This window comes from Equus asinus, chromosome 3 (genome assembly GCF_041296235.1).
Source record: "Equus asinus isolate D_3611 breed Donkey chromosome 3, EquAss-T2T_v2, whole genome shotgun sequence".
Lineage (NCBI taxonomy): Eukaryota > Metazoa > Chordata > Mammalia > Perissodactyla > Equidae > Equus > Equus asinus.
In genome coordinates, this window is record NC_091792.1 from 151,618,717 (window position 1) to 151,632,495 (window position 13,779).

Genomic DNA, 13,779 nt, shown 5'->3' on the forward strand with positions numbered 1-13,779 from the left:
ATGTCGTAATTTAGTTCACAGGGATCTTGGTCATCTTTCCCTTCCACAAAATGTCACATTGGTCCTAATATTACATTGATGACATTATGCTGATTGGTCCTAGTGAACAAGAAGTAGCAATTACTCAAAAATTATAGGTAAGACATTTGCATGGGAAATAAATCTGACAGGAATTCAGAGGCCTTCTACTTCAGTGAAATTGGTAGGGGTATAGTGACGTAGGGCTTGTCAAGATATCCCTTCTAAGGTGAAGGATAAATTTTTGTGTCTAGTCCTTCCTACAACCGAGAAAGAGGCATAATGCCTAGTAGGCCTCTTTGGATTTTTGGAGACAACATACCTCTCATTTGAGTGTGTTACTCTGGCGCACTTACTGAGTCGCTTGAAAATCTGCTAGTTTTGAGTGGGGTCTAGAACAAGAAAAGGCTCTGCAATACCTCCAGTGTGCTGTGCAGGCTGTTCTGCCACTTGGGCCATGTGATCCAGCAGATCCAATGGTGCTTCAAGTGTCAGTGACAGATAGGGATGCAGTTTGGAGCCTTTGACAGGCCCCTATAGTGAATCACGACATAGGCATTAGGATTTTGGAGCAAAGCCCTGTCGTCTTCCACAAATAAGTGTTATTCTTTTGAGAAAAAGCTCTTGGCCTACTACTGGGCTTTACTAGAGACTGAATACTTGACCACTGGCCACCAAGTTATCATGTGACCTGAGCTGCCAATCATGAAGTGGGTGTTATCTGACCTACTGAACCCTAAAGTTGGTACTGCACAGCAGCACTGCATTATCAAAAGGAAATGGTTTGGCTGGATGGTTAGGGACTTAGAAGAAACATGATTGGAAAATTTGTGTCAAGGAAATGTGCAGAAGAGGTATGTGGGTAGACCCCGCTGAACGAGCAAATACATAAAGATATTTGTGTCTCATCTGAATGCTTACCAAATGATGACCTCAGCGAGAAATATTTTAATAGTTGAGTGTATAACATGACCCATTCTGTGGATACCAGTCAGCTTCTTTTCTCAGTTATCCTTGTCATCACCCAATGGACTCGTGAACAAAGTGGTCATGGTGGCAGGGATGGAGAATACGCATGGGCTCAGCTTCATGGACTTCCACTCACCAAGGCCAACCTGGCTACTGCCACTGTCTGCCAGAAGCAGAGACCAACACCGAGTCCCCAGTATGGCACAATTCCCCAGGGTGATCACCCAGCTACCTGGTGGCAGGTTGATCACATTGGACTGATTCCATCATAGAAGGGGCAACATTTTCTTCTTACTGGAATAGACACTTATTCTGGATGTAGATTTGCCTTCTCTGCAAACAATGCTTCTGCCAAAACCACCATTCATGGACTTACAGAATGCCTTATGCATTGGCCTCTTGTTCCACACAGCACTGCTTCTGACCAAGGAATTCACATCATAGCAAAAGAAATGCGGTAACAGGCCTATGCTCAGAATTCAGTGTTCCCCACCATCCTGAAGTAGCTTGCTTAACAGAACAATGAAATGGCCTTTTGAAGACTCAGTTGCAATGCCAGGTAGGTGGAGATATCATACAGGGTTGGAGCCAAATTTTCCAGAAGGTTGTATATGCTCTGAATTAGCATTCAGTATATGGTGATATTTCTTCCATAGCCAAGATTCATGGTTCCAGGAATCAAAGGGTGGCAATGAGAGTGTTATCACTCACTATTAACCATAGTGGCTCACTAGCAAAATTTTTGCTTACTGTTCCCACAACCTTATGCTCTGCTGGCCTAGAGGTCTTAGTTCCAGAGGGAGGAATGCCTCCACTAGGAGACACAACAGTGATTTCACTAAAATGGAAGTTAAGACTGCCACTCAGCCTCTTTGGGCTCCTCGTGACTGAATCAAAAGGCAAAGAATAAAAATGTTACTGTGCTGGCTGGGATGATTGATCCTGACTACCAAGAGAAAACTGGACTGCTACTCCACAGTGGAGGTAGGGAAGAATATGGCTGGAACACAGGAAATCCCTTAGGGTGTCTCTTAGTATTATCACGCTCTTTGGTTAAGTTCAATGGAGAACTATAACAAACCAAATCAGGCAGGACTAATAATGGCCCAAACCCTCCTGAAATGAAGATTTGAGTTGCCCTACCAGGCAAAGACCAAAACTGGCTGAGGTGATTGCTGAAGGCAAAAGAAATACAGAGTGGGGCCCGGCACAGTGGTTAGGTTTGCAGTGCTCCACTTCAGTGGCCTGGGGTTCACAGGTTCGGATCCTGGGAGTGGACCTACACTACTCATCAAGTCATGCTGTGGCAGCATTCCACATACAAAGTGGAGGAAGGTGGGCACACATGTTAGCGCACAGTCACTCTTTCTCAAGCAAAAAAGAATGAGGAAGATTGGCAAGAGGTGTTAGCTGAGGGCCAATTTCCTCACCAAAAAAAAGAAGAAGAAGGAAAGAAAAGAAATACAGAACGGGTAGTAGAAGAAGATATTTATAAATACCAGCTCTGATCATGTGACTGGTTACAGAAACTAGAACTGTAATTGTCATGAGTATTTCCTCCTTATTTTGTGATGAATATGTTTGTGTGTGTGTGTGTATGTGTGCATATACAAACCTACTTGCTGAATATGTGTACTATATATATAAATTTATAAATGCTTTCTTTCCTTTCTTATTCCCTTATCATGTAACATAAGATTTATTGATTTTATATTATAGTATTTAAGTTTTTTTTTTAATTTTACATGATAGTATTTGACACGTGATATCAAGGGAAGAGTAAACCTCACTCAAGGACTTTACCTCCTCTTCTGGAGAAGGGATTAGTGCATTTTGGTTGTACTCAGGATAGTTGTTTCATATTAGGCAAAATTATAACCTTGCTACTGTCTTTGTTTGGAAATAAAGTATGGTTTAAGGAGATGCATATGAGTTCCAAGTTGACATGGGGTGGGCTTGTGATGGTTAATTTTGTGCCAATTTGACTGGGCCACAGAGGGCTCAGATTAGACATTATCTCCTGCTGTGTCTGTAAGGACATTTCTGAATGGGATTAGTATTTGAATGAGTAAACTAAATAAAGATGGCCCTCCCAAGTGTTTGTGGTCAGCATCTAGTCTGTTGAGGGCCTGAATAGAACAAAAAAAGCAGAGGAAGGGGGAATTGGGTCTCTCTGCATGACTCCTTGAACTGGGATATGGGTATTCTCCTGTCCTCGACTGGGATTTACATCATCGACCTTCCAGTCCTATAGATTTTCCTGCATCTCCAGCTTGCAATCAGCAGGTTGTGGGACTTCTCAACATCTATAATCATGTGAACCAAATCTTTATAATAAATTTTATATGTATATATCAAAACATCCTATCAATCAGTTCTGTTTCCATGGAGAACCTTGATGAATATGATGTACAATATTTTTTTCCACCTAGAAATTTGCAGATGCAATTCTAACAAAAGACACCTTGGCATTCAGTGCTCCAGAAGCTCTAAAATTTATCTCTTATACCACCAATTTTCTGTAATCTCAATTATGTTTTTTACTGCTTCTTAACGCTAAGTGTAATTCTGCCGTAGAACTTTTAGTTTCCTAGAAATTTTTCCTTATCTTATCCAGACCCTTTTACATGTCATTCTATTGATCTTTCTTTATGACATTTATTCTATTTTTAAGAGGCTATTATTTCTTGCTTCTCACCTAAGGATGCCAAATAATTTCCTAAAAAAGGCAAATCCATTTTCTGTAGCAGGTCTTTGTCAAGGATTTGCTCTTCCTCAGAGTTTTCACAATAATCTTAGATAATCGTTGTTCAAAGTTCTTGCACTGTGATTGTTGCCATTGTTAGAGCTCATAGTATTCATATTTTGTGGACCTTTTCATCCTTTAGTAAAAGATATATGTAAGCCAAGTGTTTGCCAGAAGACCTCAAGGATGAATGTTCCTTGACCCTACTTCCTTCTGGTCAATTTCTCTTTTCCAAGGTATAACTACCCACCAATTGAATGTGCACAACTCAAAGATATGTTCCACATTCTAGCAAGCTTTATTAACTCTAGTAGATTGAAATAAAATTATATCCAATTTATCTCTGTTTTTCTGATGACATGAAGAGTTGTTGAATATGAAAATAACCATGAGTCCTCCATAGGTATTGCTACCAGGGTCTTCCTATATTTCTCTCCCCAACCAAAGGTACAGAGATTATATTTTTCCACTTCAAGGTGGTGTGCATTACTGCCATTAAGGCCCTCCTCCTGCCCTGCAGGCCCTGTCCAATTGTCTTTCGAGAATGGTCACATATGAAGTATTAAAATAGATAACGGGAGGCAAGAGAGACCAGAACTTGGCTGATGAAATGGAAGAGCCACAGAGGATAAGAACGGCTACAAAGGACAGACAGGAGGTGGCAAGCTGACTGCCCACAGGAGGAATCTGACTCAGACATGTTTGAAATAGCACCATTTTTAAAATAAAATTGATGCAATATTTAAAAATAAATAAATAAGATCATACAAATAAAATCCAAATTTCTAGCTTCCCTTGAACTATGGAAAGATTTGTCAAATCTAAGTCTATGTTCTTGCAAGACAGCAATTTGCTGTCTTTACATAAGGCATGTCTTCTCCGGTTTGCCTGAGTCTCCTCCCTGATCAACCTATTCATTTTTGTTACCTTAAGTGTTTGAATTTTCAACCCCTGGTATAAACTTGAGTTTCCCATTGTATTAGTTTCCTAGGTCTGTTGTAACGAATTACCACAAACTTGTGGCTTAAAGCAACAGACGTTTATTCTCTTACAGTTGTGGAGATCAGAAGTCCAAAATCAAGATGTCATCAGGGCCGTGCTTCCTCTGAGGGCTCTCAAGGAGAAACCTTCCTTGCCTCTCCAGCTTCAAGTGGCTCCTCGCCTTCTTGCCTTGAGTCCACATCACTCCAATCTCTGTCTCAGTCTTCACATGGCCATCCTTTCTCTCTGCTTCTTTTTCTGTCCCTCATAAGAACACTCTAACTGGATTGAGAACTTACCTGAATCCAGTATCATCTCATCTCAATCCTTACCTTAATTATACCTGCAGAGACCCTATTTCCAAATAAGGTTATATTTTGAGGTTCTGGGTGGACATGAATTTTCACTAGAGTTAAGGTTACGCAATCCTGAGGATACGTATCAAAAGAAGGATAATGGTCCTTCTGACCTCTTTCCTATGGAAGAACTTCCCAAAACACACCCAAGCCAATGGAACATACTCTTCTCTCCAGTTTCACTGACCTTTTAAAGCTGGCAGAAAAATCCTCCTAGATTCAGTCTCTAGTTGATTGTCAGTCCAAGTTTATGGCTGTGTTTTGAGTTTACGTCTTCTTGTAAGCCTTCATAGGTATTTTACTGCACATCACAGAGAAGCTGTACCAGGGGCAGTCAGCAGACACCATTTTAAACCGGCAGTCAGTGAATCAACTTTGTAAGCTGTGGTTTAGAAAATAGGGAAAAGATGAAGCTTTTTTTTCCTTCCAAGTACATTCCTTATTTCTTCTACACTCCTCTGCTCCCAGCTCCTGTCCCCAAATGCCGTCAATCACACTGGTGACCTTAGAGTAATATGGGGATAGAGTTGCCTTGTGAGTATAGAGCAAAAGATTAGATGAGACTGAATGAGAAATCACAACACAGCTGCTGAGATCTTCAAATTCTGAGCTCTGAAGCTTTCTTTTGTTAATGCTGATTAAATAATGAAAACAATTCCAGGTTAGGAAAGTGTTAGTAATCAGCTCCACACAATAGCTATTGTCACTGATTTGTATATTTAATGAAAAAACTAATTACTGCATATTCATTATTTTATTATGGTCAATATACCATACCAAATGTGGAAGAACGAAAGTCTTTAAGAATGAGAAAGATGTCTTACTCCTGGGAAGACTGAAGAAAAAAATCATAGAAGAAAGAACAAACACCTTAAAATTTCCAAAGCTCAGCTCTGAAAACTCAGGTCTAGAACGGCAAAAGGACTTCCTTTGCCTCATCCAGCTCTTGGCAATGAAATTAGAACTGTAACCCAGGTCGCCTGCCTTCCAGGTCACTTTTCTCTGCAGAAATCACACATTTAAGCCATTTCAAGCAAGTTAAGAAAGTATCATTTTCTATACTAATTCCATTCATTCACATGACACTTTGCAGTTTCCAAGTTCTTTTATAAAGGACATTATATCCTATGACTCCCACAAAAATCCTCTGATATGAAAACAGTAGATATTACTATTCCAATTTATAGGTAAGAAAATGGAAAATCAAACTTCTAACTTGACGCATTCATTCACTGAACACCACTCACCTATCCTACACTAGGACCCCAAAGTTCAGAACTCTAAGAGTTGTGCAATCTGGAAAAGGAGGTAGAATTGACTGGATAATACTGATAACAGGCATAGTAGAGGGTGATCTAAGGTGCTAAGGAAGTGGAGAAGAAGCAGGTAATGAGAAAGCAGAAGTTAGAAGATTTATGTTTGAACTGAAGCTAAGAGTAAATGTTCACCAGGTGGATAAGACAAGAAACGGCATTCCAACTGAAAGGAGGGAATTTGCTGGGGCAGAAGACACAGGTAGACAACATGGCACAAACTTTCAGCACGGCTTCTGGGAAGGGCAAACGTTAGGAAAGACATCCACAGAGAGATGGAGATTGAAAGCCCTTTTTATTATACTAGGGCTAAGAGTTTGAACTTAATCCATCAGACAAACAGGCTGGTGAAGGTTTTTGAAACAAGTAGGTGCCGTGATCAGACTTGTATTTTAGAAAAATAAGTCTGTAAGGTAATGCCTTCGAATCCAAATACTTCCAAGGTTCAGGCAGGTAACATAAAAGAAGAGTGTAAAACAATCGCAAGGAGGAGAAATTATGACATACTGAAGAGAAATCTGATGCCCAAGCTAAAATGAATGACCGTTATTCAGCTTCAGCAGCTGTTGCTCATTGTGGACCAATGCGGTCAGATCTTTCAAATTTTCAAGAGAAACTGGAAATGTGTATTTTTTTGTAAAATCATCTTATTTTTCAATTTTGACGTCTTAATCCAAAAAGCTTTTTGGACAAAAAAGAAAAATGAAATACATCGATAGGCTGCTTTTACTTAACAAGTCATCATTTTGTTCCTTGACCTGTGTACAGAGTGAGTGTCTGGAGACAAGGAGAACAGTTAGGAAACTATTTCAAAAGAATAAACCTGAGGCAGTGACAGTGAGGGAGGAAAAGAAGCAACATGGCTGACTGTCAGAATGTAGAATCTAGAAGAAATCTGTCAGGTGGTCGGTGAAGCAGTCTGTCCAGCTGTTTGGACTCCAGTCTGTGATTTAGTCCATGGTATCATCATTGTGATTGCAGATGTAGGTTTTACTTTTTTGTTCTTGTTGTTAACAAATAAAGGAATATCAAAGAGCAGGTTCTGAAAAACAAGCCTCCAATGCCATCCAAATTCAACTTCCCCTGAACCCTCCAAGTTCATAATGGTGCACAGCGGCTCCAGATTGGATTCAGAGCCCAACTGAGAAGAAAGGCCAGTGTTCTCTTTTTTCTTTGCTTCAGCCTCTGAGGTATTCAGTTAATGTTCTCTGCCATAAAAAAAGAAATGGTTGGTCTCCTTTCGCTAACTACACTGTCTCTCTGATTTAAGTACTTTTCACCTATGAATGTCCTTGGTTACTCCTGAACTATATTCTGTCCTATAAAAGGCACTAAATTAAAAACTGCTTTGGCTCTATGTTTTAGTGAAGTGATTTTGAAAAGAGCTATAAGATTACTCCTTCCTTCAGAAAGCTGGTGAAGTTGACCTTAAATGTCATCTCCTTTTTGCAATTTACCCTAAAGACCCACCCCTTTAAGACTCAGCTCAGACCATCTCTTCCCCATGAAGCATTTTCTCACCACATCAGCACCCCCCTGCAACCCCAGTTTGGATCAGTGGGCCTTGACTGTGTAAATCATCATTATCTGCCACCATCTAACTCATTTCCACTCTTGAAAACTTATACGCCATGCTTCATGTAACAGCCAGAGCAATCTTCTTAAAATATGTCAGATCATATCAATGCCCAACTTAAATTCTCCACTGGCTTTCCTTTACGGTTAGAATAAAATCTAAACTCCTTAAAATTGTTTACAAAACTCTGGATTATCATTCTCTCTACAGCTTCTGGCACTCTTCTCTTTTCTGACTACATTCCAGTTATACTGGCCTTCTGTGGGACCCTCACATACCACCACAGGGCCTTTGCATTTACTGTTCCTTCCACTTACAATACTTTCCTCAGGCTTTTCACATAGCTGGACCTTTCTCATCCTCCTGGTCTTAGGTTAAATGCCATATCCCTGGAAAGGCCATTAATCCCTGATCATCTAAATTCTCCCTTTCTCAGGTTATTCTCTTTCAGCATCTGAGTTACTTACTTCATAGTTATGGCAGCTACAACAACCTCCTTGCAGACCTCTGAATGCCGGAGTACAATTGTCAGGGTCTTGGCTGTTGCTTTCTGAAATCCACATACTCATGCTCTGAGGCCACACTTTCCATGGGGTGCTCCCAGTCAATGGCTGAACAGGGCAGGGACACCAAGGCAGTCTGTTCCTGGAAGACATGAAAATCTTCTGACCAAAGACTTTGGCTTGGGGACCCACCATCAGCTTTGTTTAAACTTTCTTAGACTGCATAGCAGTCTGAGACTTTTCCTATCCAATCTTCCATCCTTCCTTCCTTCCCTCTCTCCTCCATGGAGTCAGGCCAGCATTGTACCCTGATGGATCCGCTAGTCCCCTCCATCACCCTCCCTGTGGTCCCTCATAAGCCTATGCCTTACTTCTTCTTCTCCCAGAACTCAAACGAATATAATAATACTTAAGCAATTCTTTGTCTATTTTTATTTAATTATTAGCTAGTTTCCCCAATAAAACATTATCTCCTTGAAATGAAGACTCTTGTTAGACTGTCTACAGCACTACCACCATTCTGGCATGGAGTAGGTGGCTATCAATATCTGCCCAATTTTGTGCATTGGTCTATCAACATATCGACATATTATATTGAAACTATCTACGTGCGCACCTTTATCTCTCACTAGACTGTAGAATTTCATGAGAATATTCTATTTATGAAGCTTGGTCTCAGCATATAGCCCAGAGTCTAAGGCACAGTAGCAGCTCAATCAATGTTTGTTGAACTTAGACAACATTTCCTCCTTCCTTACTCACTTCCTTCTACCTAATTCTCCCCACACATTCCAGGCGATACACGTTGAATCCTTATCTGTCTTCTATAATGCAGTCTACTTCACCCCAAGCAGTTCCTCCTCCTGTGTCCTATAGCTCTGTGAATATCCCCACCATACTCCCAGTTTTCCATGAATTCTCCTCCTTCACTGGTCTTCTAACTCCCCTCAGCATCTCAGGCTATCCAAACAATAACCAAGTCCCATCATTTTCACCTCCCAAATATCCGCTCATTTAATGAAATTTTCTCCATTTCTACTGCAACCACCTGAGTCTATGCCACTATCACCTCTTCCTTTGTCCAGTACAAAACACCCCCTTAATAGTTCCTTTTCTTCCACATTTGCATCCCTCCCATACATCCCCTATCCAACAGCAAGAACATTCTTTCTAAAAGGCAAAACTGATCAGGTCACACCCTGTTTAAAGCCTTTCAAGTCTCAATAGTCTGTTGAAGAGACCTCTTAGACCATGCTGTCCAGATTCATCCACCTCTGCCTAGCCTTCTCACTACACCTCACTAGATTTTCCAGCCACACAGAACAGTTTGCTGTGCCCCAAATCTGTCTCCCTCTTTCTTGGAGAACTGTCTTTCTCTGATTCACCCCCACCTCCATCATGCTAATTTCTGTTGATATCACTTCTTCCAAGAAGTCTTCTTCAGACAGGCCCAGTCTGGATAAGGTGATTTTCCTGAATTCCTATGTTGTACTCCCATCATGGTACTTTTCTCAGTCAATTTGGGCTACTATAACAAAAATAACATAATCTGTGTAACTTAAAAAACAAACACTTATTTCTCACAGTTCTGGAGCTTAGAATGTCCAAGATTAAGGTGCAGGCAGATTTGATGTCTGGTGAGAGCCTGTTTCCTGGTTCATAGACAATGGTCTTCTCACTGTGTCTTCATATGACAGAGAGAGAGAGCCAGAGAGCTCTCTGGGGTCTTTTTCATAAAGACATTAATCCCATTTTTGAGAGCTCCACTCTCATGACCTAATCACTTCCCAAAGGCCTCACCTCCAAATGCCATCACATTGGAGGTTAGGATTTCAACAGATGAATTTGGGAGGGGACACAAACATTCAGTCCATAGTAGTACTTACTATAATGGTTGTCTGTGCCTTAACTAAACTATGTGACCCAAGTTTCTAAGCCAGGTTTAGAAATTCAACCAAGTTACCATTCCATCAAATCCTTTAAAGATTCCCTCATTACCTCCAGGTATGAGCATGACCAGCTACCTCTCTAGCGTCATCTCTCTCCGCCCCATCAAAGCTCTTACCATGTCCAGCTATAGATAGAACCTCACCTGTGACACTAGCTCACAATCTAGGACATATGACTTGTTTTGCCTGGACTGCCTTTCCTCATCTTCCTTCTGGTCAATTAGTCCCCATCCTTCAATATCCATCTTGAGTATTCTCTCTTCCATGAAGCCTTTATGATACTCTATCCTCTAGGTAGATTTGACTGACCATCTCCTCTACCATGGTCCCATGTTATTTGTACATATTTCTATTACTTACTTCATGACATTTCTTGGTTTGTAATTCTAATTCTGCGTCTTCCACTGAACTACAAACTTTTCAAGGGTAGTGACAAGACCTTATTCCCTTTTTTGTCCCAGTGCCTGCTACATACAGACAAGACAAGGTGTTCATATTTATTGAAAGAACAAACGAATGAACTGAACAACTCCATCCATTCTTCAGGGCTCTATAATTTTCACCTCTCTGGTAATTCTGTATCCTCTAAGCTGCAATAGATCTGTTTGCCTTATTTTCAGCGCAGTATACATACATAGCTATACAACCTTTCTTAATAGATTATAAGTTTCTAAAGAGCAGGGACAAAGCCTTACAGTCCCTTTATCTCTACCTCCATACATTGCACATAGAAGAGTTCAATAAGCTTTTGCTTATTTATTGCTATTGCTCGAGATAATATTCCTTTTTGATTCAGTAACACTGAAAAAATTAAAAAAGAAAATCTCAGAAATCAAACAACTAAAATCACGAAATGTTCTTTTCTAAAAATAACACGTCCCCAAAACACTCAAGGAAGAAGCCGTATGTTTTCTCCTCTCCCATTAATAAGAGAAAGATGCATCTTCCTCCTTTTTCACTTTGTCTGCGTCATGTCTGCGTTGCCTAGAGATTTGTGACTGTTGTTTCAAGAAAGATCAAATGACAACAGGAGATGGATGGTCTTCTTGATTAAAAAGTGGCACTCAGATACATCAGCTTCCTCAGATTCAAGGAGGAGAGGGTTATTTCACAGCTAGTGCCTACTTCAGAGGCATGAGTCCCTGGGAACAGCTGAGGCTCACCATCCCCCATCCAGCTTTGCTCGCACAGGACCTTTAATGCATAGGCATGTAGAGCAGAATCACAGCCTTGATAAAGGGCTTATAATTTGCCATTGATTGACTCAGGATCGTATTTTGAGAAACAGTTGAACAATTGGCATGGCAGAATCAGACCAACCTGCATTCAAATCCAAGCTCTAGCAGTTACTAGCTGTGCGACCTTGGGAAAGTTACTTAGCCTCTCTAAGCTTTAATTCCATCAGCTGGAGAATGGGGGCACTAATAGCATATCTAATGAGGTTGCTTGCTGATATGATTGAATGAGATAACACAAAGTGTTTAGCATTGCCTGTTCATTAGTGGTCATTAATGGCAGTCATTACCATTTAGTAGTCAGAGCTACATCTGTCATAATAACTACTGATTGTTGAACACTTACTCTGTGCTATATACAGTGATAGTTGTTTTTACATTGACTTTTATTTTTTTACTTATAAATCTCATAGAAGCTGTCTAAGCAGGTATTGTCCTCATTTGACATTTGGAGAAACTAGATTTCTGAGAGGATAAGTAACTTCTCCAATATCACACACTTATTGAGGTAGTCTTTGTAGCAGAATGAGATGCCCCCTTTTCTAGAATCTCATGCCTCTATTTTCTATCCTAAAAGGGGTGAGAGGTGGTCAGGACCCTGAATCCCATCTAATCCATGCAACTTCAAGAAGGATTTGTGACAGACAGACAAACTAGCCCAATGGATTCTCATTAATACTACTAATTTAGGCTTTAGCCCCACATTTCTCCCATACTAGACCCACATTTGAGCTTCAATGGCTTCTTTAATCAATTTAGCTCAAGAGCATTGGTGTTCAGATCTTCCCACTCCAAGGAAGGAAGAAGAATAAAGCAGAAAATCCTCCACTGACCATCACCACCAACCTAGAAGAGAACTGGCCTCAGCCGTCCTCTCCATACCCCTTTTCCCATGGGCAACATCCTGCCCATAGGCTTTCAAAGACAAAATAGGAAAGACTCCTAGGCCCTGTCTTGTCCCCACTGGGTTCATAGATAAAGAGTGAACCATTAGCACCTCCCTGCTCAAAAAAATCTAAGCCTTCCTTTTTCCTTTTCACTAAATATTCCCATCCACCTAGCACTGTGGGTTTTTTGTGTTTGTCATTCAATCCTTAGTCCATAAGATCATCTTTTTCCTTGGGCAGTCATTGTGGGAGATGGAAATAGGTCTTAACCTCCCTCTAGAGGCTGCGATAGTGTGACCAACATACAGGACCCTTGCCTTGACTTTACACAGCTGCAGGTGAAGTGACCAGGGGCAATGATGCCAAGAGCCCTAAAAGAATGGATTCATACTGGCATACTCTTCCCTAGAAAAGTAAACCAGGCCAAACTGGAATCCTAACAACTCTCTCCAAGTGAGCAGATACAGAGACAACTGTTCTCTCCAAGGAGAAGACAGGTGACTTTGGCCCTGGAGCCAGCTGAGCCTCTACAGAAAGATGGGCGGCAACAGATGGGCCAGCCAGCTAACCCCCAGGTTGTGAGCTCTGAGTCCTACCCAGCCTCCAGAGATAGGAAAGGAGAGAGAGAAGTGCTCCTTTCTGGCACCAAACACTGACCAGTGAGAGGCACCCAAGGTGATAGTCTGCCCAGTGCCAAACCCTGGAAGAAGACAGAGGCTGCCTGCCAAGACAAACAAAAATCCAGTCATAGCATAAAGCAGGCTGGTGTCTGGAGAATTACTGGCTGAATTTCCTACCCTTGTGCCCAGCCCATGCGTGGGAAATATTTGGTACTTGGTAAATACATTTTGAGATAATGAGTACACATCTAACAGCTGTCTAGGGTCTGCCAAATTAAGGGCTACTTCCTCTATCTAACATAGGGCACGTTTGTCGTGCATAGAATTGTGTCCTCCAAAAGAGACGTATTCCATATTAACTTCCAGTCCCTGTAAATGTGACCTGATTTAGAAGTAAGGTCTTTGTAGGTGTAATCAAGTTAAGAGAAGCTCACACTGGACTGAGGTGGGCCTTAATGCAATGACAGGTGTCACTATAAGAGGAAATTTAGACGCAAACACACACAGACGCAGAGGAGAACATCATGTGACAACAAAGGCAAAGATTGGAGTGATGTGTCTAAAAGCCAAGGGACACCAAGGATTGCTGGCAATCACTAGAAGCTAAGAGAGAGGCATGGAAGGAT